Genomic DNA, 18,726 nt, shown 5'->3' with positions numbered 1-18,726 from the left:
TTTATTGATTTATGTGAGTGTGTTTATCAGAAGTCCTCATGTAATATCACTAGGAGAAAAGTGACGTCAACTTATATAATTAACATCACTATAAAAAAATTAAATTTCTTGCAAAGGCAGTGGCATCTTTACTCAGCACGGCTTTTGAGCCATCAGGGCAAACGTTAATACAATTTTTTAAAAAGGTAAGCCATGCCTTGGCGTTATTATGTGAATCGTTTTGACCTCATAGCCCTCTTAAAAGACCTTTGGCCAGTTGAGGGAGTCTATGGACCACACTGAGAACTGTCTCACTACACTGGTTACTCTCTCGCATCCAGACCCACCCCTCTTACAAAGTGTGCCCCTCCAGCTTCTCCAAGTTTCTTCCGTTTCCTCACCTATAAAACGCAGCTATTAATACATAATTCTGGTCTCGCAAAATTAACTTGACAATTTGAGCTAATCCTATGTTAAGCTCCTGGAGAAGTACCTGGCACACAGTAGGTGCTTGAAACGTGGCCACTGTCGTGACCTTTGCCCAAACGTGCAGCAAGTTATTGGCAAAGCATACCTCTGATGCCTGCCTGGAGCTGTCCCTGCTGTATCATAGCAGCGGGAGCACAACAGATGTCTCTAGGCTTGTTGTTACAACAAGGAACAAAGAAGCCATTTTAGCTGATTCAGTGGCGGCAGTGGTCTTCCTAGTTCATGTCCTAGCCCAGACATGGAGGCACTTGGTGGAGTCGTGAAGAATATGTATGGCTGGCACTTAGGTCATGAATTTGCTCTGCCCTAACTGTGTGACCTCGTGCAAGTTTTCTAAGCCTCAGGTCTCTCTTCTGTAAAATTGGATAATAGCACCTACCTTATGCAGTTACTGTGATAATTGAATGAGATAATGCACAGAAACAGTAAGGTACCAGGCCAGTGTAAATGTTCAGTAATGGTGAGCTGCTTGCTATTGTAGTAATGAGGACTGTTGCTGTTACCTGCGGAGCTCAGCTCGCTGTCACATCCTCACGGAAGCCTTTTCTGACCCTTTCATGAAAGCACCCTATTTTATAATCTCATTGCTCCTGTACCTCTCCTTCGTCGGACTGCATAGAGTTATATTTCAATATATGATCATTTGATTGCTGTTTATCATGCACACAAGGCTTTAAGCTCACTAAGTCAGGGACGGGGTCTGTGATGCTCACTGCGTTTTTCCAACACCTGGCTCAGTGCCCAGGACTAAGCAGGTTTCAGTAAATATTTATTGAAGGAATGAATGAAACAGTTAATTTGGTAGCTTGGCGCAAAGCATAGTTTTCCCCCAGTATATAATTTACCTGCACAGTCTCTAGCACTTGTTACTCAAAGAATGATCTGCAGACCAGGAACAGCTACCTAACCTGGAAGCTTGTTGGAAATGCAAGGGGTCTCACTCCAGAACTAGAGAATCTAAATGTGCACTTTAACAAAATCTCCAGGTGATTCATATTCTTATCAAAGTTTTAGAAGTATGACCCTTGCCTACTTTTCACCAATCCCTGGGGGGGGGGGGGGGCGGGAGGGAGAGAGAGAGAGAGAGAGAGAGAGAGAGAGAGGAAAGGAAAAGACAAGGGGAGATAGGGAAGGGGAAGGAGGGAAGGTGAGGTGAGGGAAGGGAAGGGGGGAGGGGAGGTAAAGGAGAGGGGGAGGGGAGGTAAAGGAGAGGGGGGAGGGGAAGGGAGGGGAAAGGAGAGAAGGAAGGGGGAGGGGAGGGAAGGAAGTGGGGGAGGGGAGAGAGGGAAGGGCAATTGGGAGGGAAGGGGAGGAAAGACAAGACAGTCACTAAATTTTCTGGGTTAAACAGCACTCCCCTCCACAATTCCAGGTCTCATTACATTCCCAATACAAACATTATTACAAATACTACCATTTCTAAAAACCAGCTACATTTAAATTTTTTTCAGGCTGGGCCAGGCTGCTCTTATTTCCTATTCACATATGATTTTTTTCCAGAAGACTATTTTGGCCTCAGTTGAATAATTTATTTCAGAGACTTTACATCCTAAAATATTCTCTGGAAGAGACAGAAACACCATCTGTGCCCACTTCTGGAAAAACAGCCCCAAACCATGAAGTAGGGGTGTCATTTTCATTACAGACTTGCAAAATGTGAATGCCTGCTTGTCTACCAGAACCTCAGAGAGGAGGAAAAACACACATCAAAATCTCTTCTACCATAATAGCATCAAACCAGTCCCACTCCAACAGCCCAAAGAGATTATAAAAATATGCATGGTACCCAGTTGACCCCTGGAAAAATTACACCCTAGCTTTTTAATGAAAAGGTTATTATTCTTAGAATTTATTCCCATTTCTGAATGGGGAAGTGCCTGCCTTCATCATTGCATAGTGATATGCAAGAACTCAAAGAGATTCAATGAATGATTCATTCCCCTGTGTTCAATCTCACACAGTTTGTGGGATAGGATTTCAAAATTTCCTTTGTTGCCATGTTCTCTGCTCCCAAGGGAAGAAATGGGCTGGGCCAGAAGCAAGGCACCTTTCACTCAGTTGGGTCCTGCCTCTACCAGTGCACTGACCTGGCAAGATCTAAATCTGCGAGCTGATGGTTATCAAATGGCATGTGAATTCGCTGCTACATGTTCTCCTGCAGCTTCTTCCTTGCCTGGGACTCTCCTCTCTCTGACTCTCTCCTTTCCATCTCCTACGCAGGTACACGGGGATGAAATGCTACCTCGAGAAATAAGGAAACTGCTGCTTCTGTAGATTTAATGCCTAAAGTGGGTCTGCCCTTGTGTTATGGAGTCCCCCCACCCTAACTTTCCCTGTGGGTCCTGCCAGGGTCACAGGCATGAACATGTGTTGAGAAGGGGACATTAGGACAACCACAGTGAGAACACAAGATAGAGATCCAAACCGAAATAACAGCTGTCCTGAAGGTCTAGTCAAACCAGGTGAGCCAAGAGGCCCAAATGGGGCCTTTTCCCCCCATCTGAAGACACAGCAAACAACATTCATATTCTTATCAAAGTTTTAGAAATATGGACCCTTGCCTATTCTTCACCAATCCTTGGGAGGGGGCGAGGGGAGAGAGAGAGAGAACGTCATTGATGACATGGAGGAGGACAGTTGCCCACTGAGCCCAGCTCGGGGTCATGCAAAGAAATGGGCTTGGGGGCCCCAGAGCTGAGACTCTGCTTCATCCTGGCTATGCCATCCTAGCTATGCCTCTTTGGGAAAACTGTAGTTTATTATCAGAGCCCCACTTTGCTTATCCTTTAAAGAACAGGTATATAATATCCCTTGGTGGGGCTTTTGTGGGGATTAAAGGAGGTTTTGTTCCATAATGACCTGGTGTGTGGGCAGTTCTCAGGACCCTGAGATCATGACCTGAACCGAAATCAAGAGTCAGATGCTTTACTGACTGAGCCACCCAGGCGCCCCCGTATACATATTTCTAATTTATTCATCCCATAAACACTAAGGTACATACTATTAGCATTTTTCTTATCTCTGAATGAGATTTAAAGAGGTTAACTTGCCCAACATTATACAGCTAGCATATGCCAGGGGTTTGAAATCTTATTTCTCATGCAATGATGAATTAGGCAAATGAGGCAGTGTCCCACTTCTTAATTAATATTTTAATTATTTTATTTTGGTGTCCCCACAGCTAACATAATAACAGGCCCATGATAATCTGTATAAAGCATTTGCTGAATTAGACATTTTCCTGCTCTCACAGCCTGGTGTGGAAAACAGATACATGATGATTGTAATATAATATATTAGTGGCTACCTGAAGTATTGTCAGAAAACAAATGAGGGGCAATTAATTCTGCTTGGGTAGCAGAATGGTGTCAGGGGAGGTTTACTAACAGAAGAGGGTATATTTTAGAGAGGCTTTAAAGACTGAATAGGAGCCTGCCAAGCAGAAAGGAAAGAAGCATGCCAAATGGGATAAACAGAAGGAGCAAACACACAGACATAAAATTGTAAAGAATTCTGGAGAAATGATCAGCTTCTGGTAAGGGGTCTCAAAATTAAGTGCACATTGGAAATTACTCAGAGGCTCGTTAAAACACACATTGCTGGGCCCAATCCCCAGAGCTTTTGACTCAGTAGGACCATGTGAGACCACAAATTTGCATTTTTAATTAGTTCTCTGGTGATGCTTATCCTTCTTTTCCAGGGTGAACACTGTCTTGAGAGCCCTGGTCTACTTAGAAGGATCACCTGGAAACCCCCACAGCTTGTGTGTGTGTGTGTGTGTGTGTGTGTGAGAGAGAGAGAGAGAGAGAGAGAGAGACTCATGCCAAAGTCAGCAAGACTCGCACCAAAAGAAAATTCTCTGAAGAGATGAGGATTTCTTCTTTTCCTGCAAGAAGTGGTGGTTCAATTTTACTGTTGGTTTTGGGAGCAATTCATATTGAAGCCGTCCAGTGGGAGGAAGCAGAGAAACCACAGCTCAGGACTGAAACGAGGGAACCTGGGCTTTTCCTGTATCTGTGCCCCATCAGTGCCCCTGTTCACGTGCTAGTGAAGTCCTGAGGCTAGAGGAGACCAAGCACACTAGATCTTTTGTTGTGCGAGCAAGCATTTGTGTCCAGTTCGTGGAGAGGATGGCATTTTTTACATCTCTTCCTGCAGTTTTGGCCCTGTGTCTGCTGACCACAGGTGAGTTCCTGTGTTTATCACCAACATGATAACATGATCTGTTGACTGCCAAGGGCCACTGGGGGGGGGGGGGCATGAGTCGGGACTGCTTTCATGTGTAAAGAATGGAGAGGGTGCTGGAATGCCAGGCTCATGGGGAAGGCCTGGGACAGATGACATCCTTGTGAAATTATTCCTTTTCCTCCATCTCTAATTCGATTATCACGCTTTGCTTCTTTCATTTTCCAGGATGGAAAAATCTAGGCTGCCTCTGCCGTTGCTCCTCGACCCCCCTTCTACAGGGGTGAGCAACCCTTCCAGTCCTGCTTCCAGTATTAGGGTTTCCCTCTTTCAACCCCCAACCTATGTAGGGCAGACCCCAACTAGATCTGGACATACTCTTTGTCCAATAATTGCGGAACATGAGGCATCTAGCTCCAATACCTGATTTTGTCACAAGGTTGGTTTGCCAGCTGATTGCCAACAGCTGTGTGTGTTACATTCCTGGCAGGGACCCTTCCATTCCCCATCCACTACTCCCAGGATTTAAGAGAGAAGAGTAGGAATCGCTTACCAGAGAAAGGAAACAGAATTGTATTGTTTGGATTCTGTGTTCCATGTTTGCTTTCATTTTTAATGCAAGTCCCCATTACTTTCTCGTAATCTTCTAGAAAATTTCTAGAAGCCTACTGAGTAGTCTACTTAGTGACTGGCTCAAAGAGATGGAAAACCTCGTTTTCCAGTTTGGGATTTCCATTTTCTTGCTGTTTGGCCAGGAAGGAGGAGAGTTTGATGGTCTAAAAAGCAAATAGTACCTGAAACCAGACGAGCCTGGTCATGGGCTGCACCAGAGGACTGTGCTCCATTTCTTTCGGGGAATGGGAGCTTTATCATCAGTATTATTGATGAGACTCTGGCTTCCTTTCCAGAGATGAAGTATTTTTGTCATCATGTCTATTATTCTTCACAAGAACCCAATTAGGGAAGATTGCCTCGACAGAGGAGGCTGATTAAATTCACAGATTTATTGCAAAACCACTTTGGGAATTGTGGAAAATGAGTTTCACTGCTGAGCTTCCTTGCTTTAAAGAAAAAAAAAAAGAGTCAAGCAGTAAGCCTGCACCTTGGATTACCCATCTATAACAGATCATAAAATACCCATAACCTTGCACACAGTTTATCTTTCTCTGGAGGGGCTCGAGATGCTTCTTCCAGGTTCATAATACCTCCCCAAGGGGTAGGTGATGGCTTCTGTGTTCATGGGACACAAGGGGGAATTCTGACCCGGAGCAGGTTGGGGTAGGCAGAGGTCAAAGGGAAGATTTTGCTTTGCAAAGCTTGCAGCCAGTTGGCTCAGGCAGTCTTTGTTTTTATTTGGGTCCCAGAAAAGTTACTGTAAGCAGAAATGATGTAAATGAAATCTGATTTTTCCATAGAAACAAGGACAGCATTGAGGATTCCTGATCCAAAACCCGATGTCCAAAATATTATAGAAACAACCACAAGCCTTATTTTAAAACTTGTAACTGCTAGTGAGGATATCCAAGATGAATGCCCATACTCCCACCGCAAAAGTCTCAGGTTTTGTTTATTTAAGGCAGCATTTCCCAAATTGTTTTCCGTAGAACATTAACCTCAGAGGATGCCCTGCAAGGAAAGGTTTATGGTCATAAAATTGGGGCAATGCTGCCTATTAGGTGTTCCTTGATTTGCAATCCTTATTAACACAATAAAAATAACAGCTAAGTCTTACTGAAAGTCTACCTGAGCCAAGCACCTTATTTTACCTCATCCAGGCTTCAAAAAATAATCCTCTGAGGTAGATACTGATTTATCCCATTTTGCACGTGAGGCAAGGGGGACATGGAGCAGTTAAATGGGTTGCCTGGTTAAACGGTACAAGGTCCAGCCAGGTTTCAAATCTGTTCTCATTCCAAAATGCATGCTATTAACCCCTAAGCTTTATCACTTCCTCACTAACTGTGTAGACACTTTGTCACATTGCTGTGTCTGTATTTTTTTTTCATTATTGCTTCTTTATACAATTGAGTCCATCCCTAACTGTCACAGTTGGTCATCTTTGGTTGGCATCGTTAATGTTTATGCATGTCTTCACATAGAGCCAAGTTGGTATCATTGTAGGTGATCTCTTCCCCTCACATCAAGCTTTCATGCTCCCATCTCACATGGCCTTGGGATAAGTGCTTGGAGCACGCTTTAGTGGATTTTCATCAGTATCTCTGACAGTTTATAGATAAACAAAAATGTAAGGAGACAGGATGTGTCTGAGTTTATTTACCCTGTCTTCGGCAAGAGAGTCTTCATCTGCAAAATGAAAGTGAGTAAAAAGCAAAAGTAGGATAAAAAATGACACCCAAGGTACATAGTTAGCTCTTGCGTATGTGGGATTGGGATTTCTTGCGCCATTGGCATCTTAATAACTATTAGCTGATCATTTATTTTATCTGAGAGATGTTGGGGGGGGGAAGGGTGAGGAGGAGAGACAGAGAATGGTTCTACAACATCAGTTTCACCCTAAAGAAATCGTTCTTTAAATTTAGGAACCAGGTTGTCTGTTAATCACTTTACCAAAGCATGCACTTGCTCAGGAAATGCGCTTTTCAAGGGTGGGGAAGAGAAGAATGTGAGTTAGCAGGAGCGGCCCGTCCCAGAAGGAGCAGAGTCAAAAGGTACTAGAAGTGCTGTCCTCGGCTGTGTTGGATAGCACAGGGTCCCTAACCTCCCCCATCATGCTCGACCCCAGTTAGGTCTGCTTCCGTGCCTGCGTTCTCTGAGAACCTGCCCATGAAAGGATTTGCCCTCCGTCTGCCCCCTTGATCAGTCAGGAACAATTTAATGAGCACCTACACTATACTTGGTATTTCCTTTACACACAGACCTGTTGCCTCATGTGGACTGGATGAGGTTTGAGGACGTTTTTTTGTTGTTGAAACCGTGCTCCATGCTCTCCATGGATTAGCTCCTTCCATATCCATAATGGTTTTAAAAGAGAGAGCCCTATTATTAGTTGTGGGTTATGGAAGAGCAAACTGAGGCTAGGAGAGGAGAAATGGTTTGTTAAAAAGACACACAGCCAGGAAGGGACAGAGCCAGGAAATTAACTGTACAATCTTGAATTAAAAAACCTGTACCTTTTAGGACTATCAGATGCCAGGTAAGTGAGTGGGAGCTCCTCTACCACTCTTTGCGTGGACTAGATGGGCTTTGTTTAAGAAGTGTAAAAAGGAAAAAAAAAAAAGCTCAATTCATGTCTTAAAAATGAATGTTATTACTAATTAGGTAAGTGGCACCTCTGATGTTGCTGGAACTAAAAAAAATCATTTATTTTAGGGAAAACACTAATTATATGGACACAAATTCTTCTGGGTAAAAATGCCAAGAACTCTGGGGCTGCTGCAGCCTAAACAGACCACCTCTAGTCTGGCTGTGATTGAGATACTAGAATTTGCTCTTTCTTTCTTCAGCTGTACAAAGAGTACTTGAAACCATTCTGAAATGGTTATTTAATTCTCTCATATAACGCATGCAGTAAGCCCATTTTTTGAATGTGAAAATGCCAATGGGGGTGAGGCAATCATTCTGCTCTCGAACCCGGGAAGCTTTAAATATTAAACAGAAGCTATTCAGCAATAAAAAGAAATGAGGTATCCACTCACAAGAAGACATGGGTGAGACAAGTGCATATTGCTAAGGAAAGACACCAATCCATAGAGGAGTCTAAATCCTGTATGAGTCCTGTATGACATTCTGGAAAAGGTAAAACTATGGAGATAGTGAAAGGATTAATGGTTAGCCAGGTTGTGGGGAGAGAGGGATGAATAGCCTGAGCATAGAGATTTTTAGGGCAGGGAAGCTATTGTGTGTGATACTATAATGGTAGATACATGTCATTATACCTTTGTGAAAACCCATAGATTGTACCATACAAACAGTAATGTAGTATAAATTATGGATTTCAGATAACAACAATGTATTTATATAGGCTTGTCAATTAAAACAAATGGACCATACTAATGCAAGATGTTAATAATGGGGGAAACTGGGGAAGAGGGCAAAGTGAGGGAGTAGATGGGAACTCTGTACTCGCTGTTCAATTTTTCTGTAAACCTAAAACTGTTCCAAAAAAAAAAAAGTCTATTTTTTTTTTTAAAGCAGAAGAGAATCACACTGTTTTTCAGCATCCTAGCATCTCTGTAGATGACAGTGCCCTTGTAGGGAAAAAAAAAATTGATAATCCTTTCAATGCATAATACCAACTCAGTGCTCAGGTTGTGACAGCCAAGGAATATATGAAAGGTCAATTTAAACGTCTCAGTGGGTTGGAAAGACAAAGCGGACTTTGTGCCACAATAGAACTCATCCCATGGAACCGTGGAGATGGCAGGAGATAAAACAATACTCTTTATCGCCAGCAGATTAACCAGCAAGGACATGTTCTTTCTCTTTATTCTATAGGCTCCTAAGGACAATGGGCCTTTTGTCCTTACACCTGTTGAAAGGGGAAGGAGCCCCTAACAGAGACCTAGTGGGGTTTATGTGAGGCCATGCAGTTCAGATTTCTTACCTTCATCTCTGATGGTACATCCCATTTCATAATATGCCTTCCAGCAAGGGAACCTGGAGACGGAGCCTTCAACATTCAAAGGGAAAGAAGCAGGTCCAAGTTTTATTTGAGAAGAATGATGGAATATAGAAATCTGGGTAGAAGAGCAGTATAACAGAGTAGTAGCATGTTCTGGCTCTCAGCCAGACACCAGACATGAGTTCCAGGAGTGTCCTGTTCTTCTGTGTCGTCAGCTTCTAGCACCAAGTAAAGGGTCAAGGCTCAACAGAGATGAAAACTGCTGGATGAACGAACCTCCAGGACTTTGCTAAAGAAAAGGAAACAACAAAATAATTCTTCAAGATTGACAGCTGATTTTCCTAGCTGTTTCATGAAAGTTTCCGGATAAACATGTCTGTGGGCACATGTGCGTTGATGACTTTTTTCATTCTAAATTCTTGCTTGTAATGGGATCTGTTGGTTTTACTGCCTTCTTCCGGGAGGAAAAACACTCCAATTTTCTTTCAGGCAACCAAACTTTCTCTTAATTTTGGTGTGCGAAGTCTGATTTTAATACTTCCTTTTGGCTCGAAGGGATGGTCTGAGGCCTGGGCCCAGCCAGCTAGCGTTGTTTCCCCTTGGCCTCAGTGAAATTCAGAGAAAGATGTATAACTCAAGCTGGACCCATAAGAATCCCACCTGGGATTTTGCTGCTTGATTTGGGAAGAAGTGTTCTTTTTTGCTAGGGTTGAGAAATGGATAAAATGCAAGTCTAGGGTTACTAGTTGACTTCTTAGCCACCACTTGGGAAAAATATCCTTGAAAAAAAAGCCAAAATAGAAGAAAACTGAACTGAAAGATAAAGAATAAGTCTTGGTAAAATATTTGAGCAACTTGAACTAGACAAGTCTAAACTCAACCCATTTTCTGGACCCTTCAATGAAATGGGCCACTAAATTCCCAGGACTTCAACCACTTTATACCCAATTCAATAGATAGATGATAGATAGACAGACCATCTCCAAATATATGACCACTGTATTCATTTTTTATGCTTAATGAAAAGTTCTGAGCCACTCCCATTCATATGTCCATATCCTTCATATTAAAATTTATTAGGACAATTCTAACTGGGATGTGCTCTGTCCAGAGCCTCCCCACATCTTTCAGGCTCTTCACCCCTCCAGATGGACAAGGATAACATCCGAAATGAAGAGACCCTGAAATTCCATTTCCAAATTCCAACAAAAAGCAGAATTCTCCTTTGTTGAACATCTCACCTCACCACAAACTCTAAATCTTTTTGTGGTTTGGGAAAAGTTGGCACGTGGCAGAGTCCTGCTGAACAGATTGAGACATCAGAGAATGGGCCCTTGGCCATGCCTGGCACACGTTCTGAAGCCATGGCCCCATGCCACCTTCCCCCTTACATTCAATGTGCCATTAACATTAGGAGTGGGCTCAAGAGCTAGGGCAACTTGGACTTGAAACATAACCTCGAAATTCATGGATGGATTTGAAGTATGAAAAAGAATGCTCTGTAGCCCTTCAGCCGACTCTAGCCATTAGAATAAGAGCTCACATCAGTTGAGTATAGTTGTACCACACTTAGTGCTAAATACTCTACTTGTGCTGTCCCTTTGAACCCTCATCACAACCCTGTGTGGTAGATCCTATTGTAATCTTCATTTTAACAGTTGTAGAAATTTGATCTAGAAAACTTAGTGAACCTGCCCTGGATCACTGGGCAGGATTCAGACTCAAGTAGCAGGCAGGCTCTCTATCATAACACAATGTTGCATGTTAAGAATAAAAACAGCAGGGGTGCCTGGGTGGCGCAGTCATTAAGCGTCTGCCTTCAGCTCAGGGCGTGATCCTAGCATTGTGGGATTGAGCCCCACATCAGGCTCCTCCGCTAGGAGCCTGCTTCTTCCTCTCCCACTCCCCCTGCTTGTATTCCCTCTCTCGCTGGCTGTCTCTGTCAAATAAATAAAATAAAAGCTTAAAAAAAAAAAAAAGAATAAAAACGGCACCTGGATCATGGCTATAGAATTGTGGAAATGAATGTTATGACTGGAAGGAGGCTTAAACATCATTTAGCCTGATGGAAAACCTGAGGCTGAGGGAGAGAAGTGACTTCCCTAAAGCCACATAACAAGATAAAGAACCAGACACTGAAATCTAGTCTTGATGCCCCAATTCTTTTGCAGTGCATGCCTTGTTATGTTACGATATGCATACAATGCAGCACACATCAAGTTATTCAAAACACACTACCATTGTAGATGCACCAGTTATCCTAAAATATGTGTATAGCACTTGGCAAATGACAACAATTCTGAGACTCTCTCTCTCTTGCCTTAGGACTCCTGGACCTTCCCACAACTAAGAAATTAAAGGGCTAATATCTACCCCCTGTGGCCAGTTTCCATTCTGATTAGTCAACCCTTTCCCTCAGTTAAATATTTTTAGTATGAACCCTTCCTTAATACAAAAGCCAGCACACACACTCTTCTCCCTCCAGATAATGGGAAATTAATGAATGGATTGCAGGCTGCATCACAGTCATTTGGGATAACAATGTTGTCTCAAATATAAGAGGTAGATGAAAGCTAATCAAGCCAACTGTGTGCAGGACAACAGAGGAGAAAGTTCTGCCCCAGCATTCAGGGACTCTGAGGAGGTCTTGTCATCTCCTTCCAGGTGTGGGTTAAAATGTTTTCTCCCCACAGAGAGGAAGTTCAGAGCTTCTGAATTGTCAGAGGCAAGAAGGGTCTTGCCCCCACCTCTCTCACCTTTCTTATTTCTTTCTAAAATGGCAGAGCTATCCCTCAAGTCATGAGAGCCCTACTGACAACAAGTGGAAATTCAGTGAAAACAAAGCTTGCCTGCTGCAGAGACAGCTGCCCCAGCTCCTTTTGAAGACAATGAGAGGTAAGCTGTTCTTTCTGTCTCTTCTCAGCTGCAGAAATGGAGAAACCAATTGCTAGTGGAAGGGAAGCCCTGATGCATAGAATACCCAGCATGAATTAACCAACCACGCGCTGCTAGTCCATCTGAAAACCATCTAGGCAATGACCGGTCTTCATGGGATGATGGTTTACAGAGAACAGACTCAAGCTATTTGAATATCTGTTCTCCTGTCATGCTTTACCAGTATTTACATACCATCAAATAATCCTTAATTATGAACTGAATAAAAACAGCAGGGGTGCCTGGGTGGCGCAGGCATATTCATCAAGAACATTTTTGTATGGACCAGAAATCTATTTTAGTGGTAGCCACAACTTTCTTGTATGATATCTGAAGCATCTGAAGCAAGAGATACACCCTGGTCAAAAGCAAATATAAGAAAGGCCTGAAATTTCCTTAGCCACGTCTCCTTCACCTTATTCTCTGGATTTTGGCTTGTCATTCCCTATTCTAGACCTCTTGTCCAGACTAAGTTAACATTCCCGCAGCACCTTATGATTTCCCTTTTGTAACATTTATTGCCTTTATAATTATTTTCCTAAAGCTTGTCTTCCCCACCAAACCCAATTACCCATGAGAAATGAGTGTGCATTACTCTTATTAGTAATTACCCCATACGTAGAAGAGCGTGTCAACAGTGGATATTCACTGAATGAAGGAAGAACATTGCACGATGTTGACATGAAACCCTGGCTATTTGCGGAGTGGGCCCTTTAATCATCATTTGAATATGTGGGAAAGACACTTAAAAAGACCAAAAGTCATCAAGATCTTTAGCTTCACCAACTCACATAACACTTTCCAGTTCGTCTTCTTTTCCTGTTTAAGTGCATTCTCTCCTACACTGTGATTTAAGGAAACTTCCATTCCATGTGCACATGGGAAGCTCTGAGTCATCATGTAAGAAATCTGGCTTTTGTGACACTGCCACACTGTAGTGACCAAATGGAGAGACTTTATAGAGACTGCTAGTGGATCCCCAACTGTTCAAGTCCTCCTAGTCCTGCTAGCAGGCTCGGCAGTGATGAAGACTTTGAGAGGACCTCAGCCTCAGCCATCAGTTAACTATGACCTCATGAAGGGCCCCAAGCCAGAACTATCCAGCTGAGCCACTCATGGGTTCCTGGATCAAAGAGATGAGGAGAGATAGGTGATTATTGCTGTTTTATGTTGCCGAGTTTTGTGGTGTATGTTACTATGCTGTTCTTACTCACAGCTGAGTTTATGATTGCATTGCAACCATGTATTTATTAGAGGCCAATGAGAAGAGAATACAGGCAGACTTAATAAATGCATGTCAAGTGAGGGATAAAGTTTTGCCGTAGTTCAAATAGAGAACAGTGACAAGTAAATGGCTCATCACAACCAGCATGGTGTTTCTGGCAGGCTGAACTCAAAGGAATCTTTGTTCCGTCAATACCCTACTCAAATTGCAAGCAGTTAGTGGGTTTCAGCAAAACAACTTCAATGACATTTAACAAATGCAGTCAATTTTCATTGTTTTGGCTTTGTTTGGCTTTTTTCCCCCGATTCTCTTGGACATTATAATTCCTTATATCTAGTTTTATATGTAGACATTTAAGTAGCATTATAATAAAATACTTAAGTCTGCACCAGAGAACCACAGTTATTTTTTCTTTAACAGGAATCTTAAGTTTGAGAATCAGGGAGGATCTTCAGATAGGCTTCTGCATGTATAACACACTATCACCTTATTTACTGTTAAATGAAGGACTACCTACTACTCCCTCCCCTAGAACATTTTTCTTAATTGTCCATGTATGTAGCAGTTCGATTGCAAGTCTCCATCCCCAGTTGTTGAAGCCTTGCATTTGAAACCCCTGTAGATGACAATGATGTTTTCAGTCTATGTATTCTTAGTATACATGGCCTGACTTTTCGATTAGCAATCAGGTATTCCTCCCGTTCATCAGTTTCAGCTAGATGATGGCCACCTGTCTTTGTATTGCCCTTGACCACCCCAACTTCACCTTTTGAGTAGAGCATTTAAATTACATTTTAAATCAGACCATTATAAATGTAACTTTCAAATATGGTGAACATTCATTTATTTTTAGATTATGCTTAAACCAAAATACAGGAGCTTAACTTATAGTTTATGTTAATACATGTAATTGTCTATTTTTATTTTATGTGGGTGAATAGCAGCTGTAACGCATGGCTTTCTGTTATATGCTGTGAAAAATATCTACAAGTAGTTTGACTTCTTAAGTAGAATGATAGATTATTAATTATTATAATAACAATTATATCAATCATTTATTGCTCTCTTGTAGTACTTACACAGTATGGTATTAAACACTTTGTATATATTATTTTGTTTAATCCATGGAATTTGCCTAATGGTTTAGGTAAAACTGTCATTTTACAGAGGCTCAGAAGGATGGTCGTTTGTCCATAGATAACACAGCTGGAAATAGAGGAGCTAAGATTTGAATCCAGATAGGTCGGCCTCTATCGACTCAGAATTCTCTTGAATTCTAAATTCTCTTGACTCATCATACTTTCTTGTTTACTGTATTTCAGTAAAGCTAAGTTGTCATCAGTTGTAAGGTGTTCGTTATCCGTATGCCAGGACAACAAAAACAGTTAACACTATGACACAAAGCTGTAACACCAGAAATTTTACTTTATATTGATTTGCAAATGCTCTATATAATAAACAGAGCCAGTTAGACATACATTTATACCTAACATTACTGTTGTACATCTATAAAACGGAAAGCAAAAACAAACAAATGGAAGGAGGTGTTTCTCCAGCGTCTAGCTCTTCTGAATTGTTTTGTAGTTGAAGGTCATCAGTGTTTGTATTTTTCCGCATTGTCATACTCCATGTCAATGAGAGGATTGATGATGTAGCATTTCTTAAAAGAATGCACCATTCCTGGATCTGGATTTTTCTTCCAAACTGCTATCGTCTTTTTTCTGAACTTTGATATATAGGTGTAGGCAAAACCAATGACCTTCATTTAAATATTTAAAAATGCATATCTTAGAGTCAATAGAATATGATATTATGTTTCCTGCAGACCATGTTAAAAAATCAACCATCCACAAATTTAAGTATTTTATAATATTTTAGTTATCTAGGCATCTAGGTCTAATCTCAGATGCTAGCTTGCTATGGATCATTAGCATACATTTATGTTGCTCTACTTACATTTCTCCATTTGTTGAATGCCTATGATACATCAAGTACTAATCTAGATTCTTTGCATGTGTTAATTCACCAAGGAAGCAGCATATTGTCCCAACGTATCAATGAGAAAACTGAGATTTAGAGTTCAAATAATTTTTTCAGTCCCACTGCTTCCTAATTGGCAAAGCCAGGATTTGACTTCAGTCTCTTGGACACCAACATCCATTCTGCTAACTACTTTGCTATATTACCATCCACATAAACACACACATTGGCAGTGTTAGAATTGGTAACTGATATTAATGATCCTTATTATGTGCTATGTTCACTATTTTTATCTCCCTTAGCCTTCTCTCTGCCTGCACCTGAGTATATAAAGTACCACGAATATGGATTTTTATTGACTTCTCTCCCCAAAGCCAAATATTAACAGTAACCCTTCAGGGACTGATCTGGAGGTAATGGGCCAATATTTCTTGCAGCCTGGCAATGCATCACTCCTATGGCTGTCTTGTTTTAAAAGTTTCTGGGGGAATTGTGTATAAAAATGACCACAGAACTGGCCATATCACAGGACTCTTACAAGCCAGAGGTCCGGGCATGCCTATTTTACCACTGATCACAAAACTTCATCTTGGCAATCATCCTATAGGAAATTAATGCTGCTGCCTTCATATGTTTATGGCCCACCATATGAAAGGAAAGAATATGTGTCATTGTTGTATGTTGTACCTGAAGCTAAAGGTTTTATTATTTAGCTGCTGTCCAGGATAGCCATGCTTTGGTAATTATGTCGCTTTTAAAAAGGAGGAAAATAATCTCAGAGGCACTCTGACCTCATTTTATAAACTGGCGGTTAGTGGCACAAATATTGAGCAATATTCCTAAGCCTTATGCTGTGCAAGTAACTAATCCAAGAATCACTTACAAAATAAGTGAAGCAGCTTTTTTTAATGTCAAGTCATGGATTTGGGGAACCTTCCTTTAAAGATTCCTCCCATGGTACCTTGAGACAGTGCCTTTTAACATATCAGTCCATGTGTTTGGAAACAAGAGGATCCCTGTAATTTCTAGAACTCAGGAGCCATGCTTTGTTGGAAAAAAGTCAGTTTCATCTGAAAAGGTTTGTGAGACACCATGAACTAACGCACTGGGTGAGATGTTCATGTGCTTCCTCCCATCTTTTCAGGTCTCAGCATCTGTGCCGCCATCTTGCTAGCTCCCCAGAGGTGAAATGATTCTTGTCTTGCCCAAACAACTCTTATTTGGTCCTTATCTGCCATCCAACCTTGACTCCTACTTCTACCTCCTCAGTAACTCCCTAATCTGCCTACTTCTCTCCAACCCAACTGTCATTCCTTCCAGTCACCACCATGCCCACCTGGACAGCTGCCTCAGCTTAATCTCACTGCTCCTGTCTGTCCTCCAGTCCAGCTGTAGCACAAAGTCTAATCTCTTCACCCCCTGGATTAAACACTTTGATGGCTTCCTGTGGCTTTAGAGATGAAGCCCCTAGTTTGTCATATAGCTTACAAGGACCCTCATGATGAGGACCTGTGGACTTCCCGACCCCCATTTCTCTCCTTCCCTCCCCAGGCCACCCCCATTTCTCTGCTCCAGTCAAATGGAACAACTTTCAACAGCTCAGTTGTCCACCTGCAGCCCCTCGCACATGGGATTTCTCTGCCTGAAATATCCTGCCCTTTCAAGTCCAAAGTTAGATTTTAGGGTGACTTCGTTGATGTGCAGGCTAGTTTTATGCCCTCTGCTCTCATAATTAATGATTATCCTCTTACTTAGTTGATGGTGGTAAAAGGACAATGTGAAGAAGTGTACAGATGCTCTTCTTAAAACTTAAATATTGTTCCACATTTTTAATGTTTATCTTCTCTTTATAACAAATGGTGTTTGTTTTCTCTATTATGGACGTTGGATGCACAGAAGTGGATTAACTGTGGTCCTTGTACCATGACACAGTCATCACAAGCCCGTGCATGGACCCACTTATGTTTACTTTGGTCCTTTATATCACAACAAGCATCTCCAAATTCACTCTGCAAAGCAAAAGCTAAGATCTTCATGGCAGCTGACATTTACCCAAATGGTAACCTCAATCTATTCTACGTTCTTCCACCTGATCCTGATTGCTATCATCACCATTCTCTTGCTTTCTGTTTGAATAGTTTAATTGCCTCTGTGTTTCAAAGCTTATTTTTCTTATGCTGGTTGTTTTTAACTTTATAAAAAGGTTACCATGCATACACAATATTTGGGGACTTTTTTCACTTAATATTATGTTGCTGAGAGTCATGTTTATTGTCCTGCTGTACGTTGCTGCAGTTCATTTGATTTGACTGCTATATCATGTTCCTTTGATGAACCTGCCACTGTTTAAGCATCCATTCGCCCACTGACAGGCATTTGGGTTGTCTCCCCATTTTTGCCATTGTGCACAGCCATGCTTTGAGTATTTGAGCACCTATCACCTATTGGACATTGCAAGCATTTCACTGGAGTAGAACTTCTGGCCACAGAGTATGTGAATCTTTAACTCTAGGAGATAAGGCCTAACTAGAATTCAATGAGATGGCACCAGTTTACACCCCTACCAGTGTGTATGAAACCCTATGGACCTGAATCCCCTCCAGTACTTAGTATTGTCAACCTTTTTCATTTTGGTCACTCAAATGCCAGTAAAATACTATCTCAGGAAACCTTGATTTGCATTTCCCTAATTATTAATAATATTGAGCATTGCTTCATGCATCTATTATACATATGTTATTTTCTCTGAAAATGCTTATTTTTATTTTTTACCCATTTTTCTGTTGGATTGATTGTGTTATTTGTATTGATTTCTAGGCATTTAACATATTTTGATACCAATTCTTTGTAGATTTCATGTGCTTGTTGCAGAATATCTTATTGAAGTTGGTAACTTATTTTTACAATATCTTTAAGGTATCCTGATGAATAAAGGTTGATAACACCATACACATGACATTCAACAGTACCAAAGTACACTTCTGGATAATATGAAATTACCCAGTTTCTTAGCTGATAAAATAGGTTATGGTGGAGGTTTTCTCTGTATTTGAGCTCTTTGGGAACTAGAACCTACTACTATCTACATTTCCATAAGGGCCTAGGCATTCAGCCAGCACTTGCTGGAATGAACTGGAATACTTTGTGGAAACAGGCACATTAAATAGAACATTTACTCTCTGAGTTGTTTAAACAGATGGCTTGTTTTTGAAAGATGAAAAAAAAAAGTAGAAGAAATTAAAGAATGGGATTGATCTCCAGTTGATCCTCATGGTTGTGGGGAAATGGTATTTTTGGCAGGCTCTGTCACGTGGTCACATGGGCCAATTCCTCCTTTTCTAAGACTGTATTT

General features: G+C 41.5%; 2 long non-coding RNA genes across 2 annotated transcripts in view; one reads left to right on the top strand and one right to left on the bottom strand.

Moving 5' to 3' along the window:
• LOC130543624 (uncharacterized) overlaps positions 1 to 18,726 on the bottom strand; it is a 140,460-nt gene that overhangs the window by 36,695 nt on the left and 85,039 nt on the right. The window contains exon 2 of the long non-coding RNA XR_008959103.1: positions 9,218 to 10,048. This is a non-coding gene — a long non-coding RNA (uncharacterized LOC130543624). The remainder of the gene's footprint in view (positions 1 to 9,217; positions 10,049 to 18,726) is intronic.
• The window catches only part of LOC123001176 (uncharacterized), a 391,628-nt gene that overhangs the window by 346,006 nt on the left and 26,896 nt on the right, over positions 1 to 18,726 (top strand). Inside the window, exons 6-8 of the long non-coding RNA XR_006409805.3 lie at positions 2,689 to 2,930; positions 4,169 to 4,653; positions 12,019 to 12,130. This is a non-coding gene — a long non-coding RNA (uncharacterized LOC123001176). The remainder of the gene's footprint in view (positions 1 to 2,688; positions 2,931 to 4,168; positions 4,654 to 12,018; positions 12,131 to 18,726) is intronic.

The sequence above is a fragment of the Ursus arctos genome, unplaced genomic scaffold (genome assembly GCF_023065955.2).
Source record: "Ursus arctos isolate Adak ecotype North America unplaced genomic scaffold, UrsArc2.0 scaffold_14, whole genome shotgun sequence".
NCBI lineage: Eukaryota > Metazoa > Chordata > Mammalia > Carnivora > Ursidae > Ursus > Ursus arctos.
The sequence above is the reverse complement of the archived record's forward strand: the minus strand, read 5'-3'. Positions and strand labels throughout refer to the sequence as shown.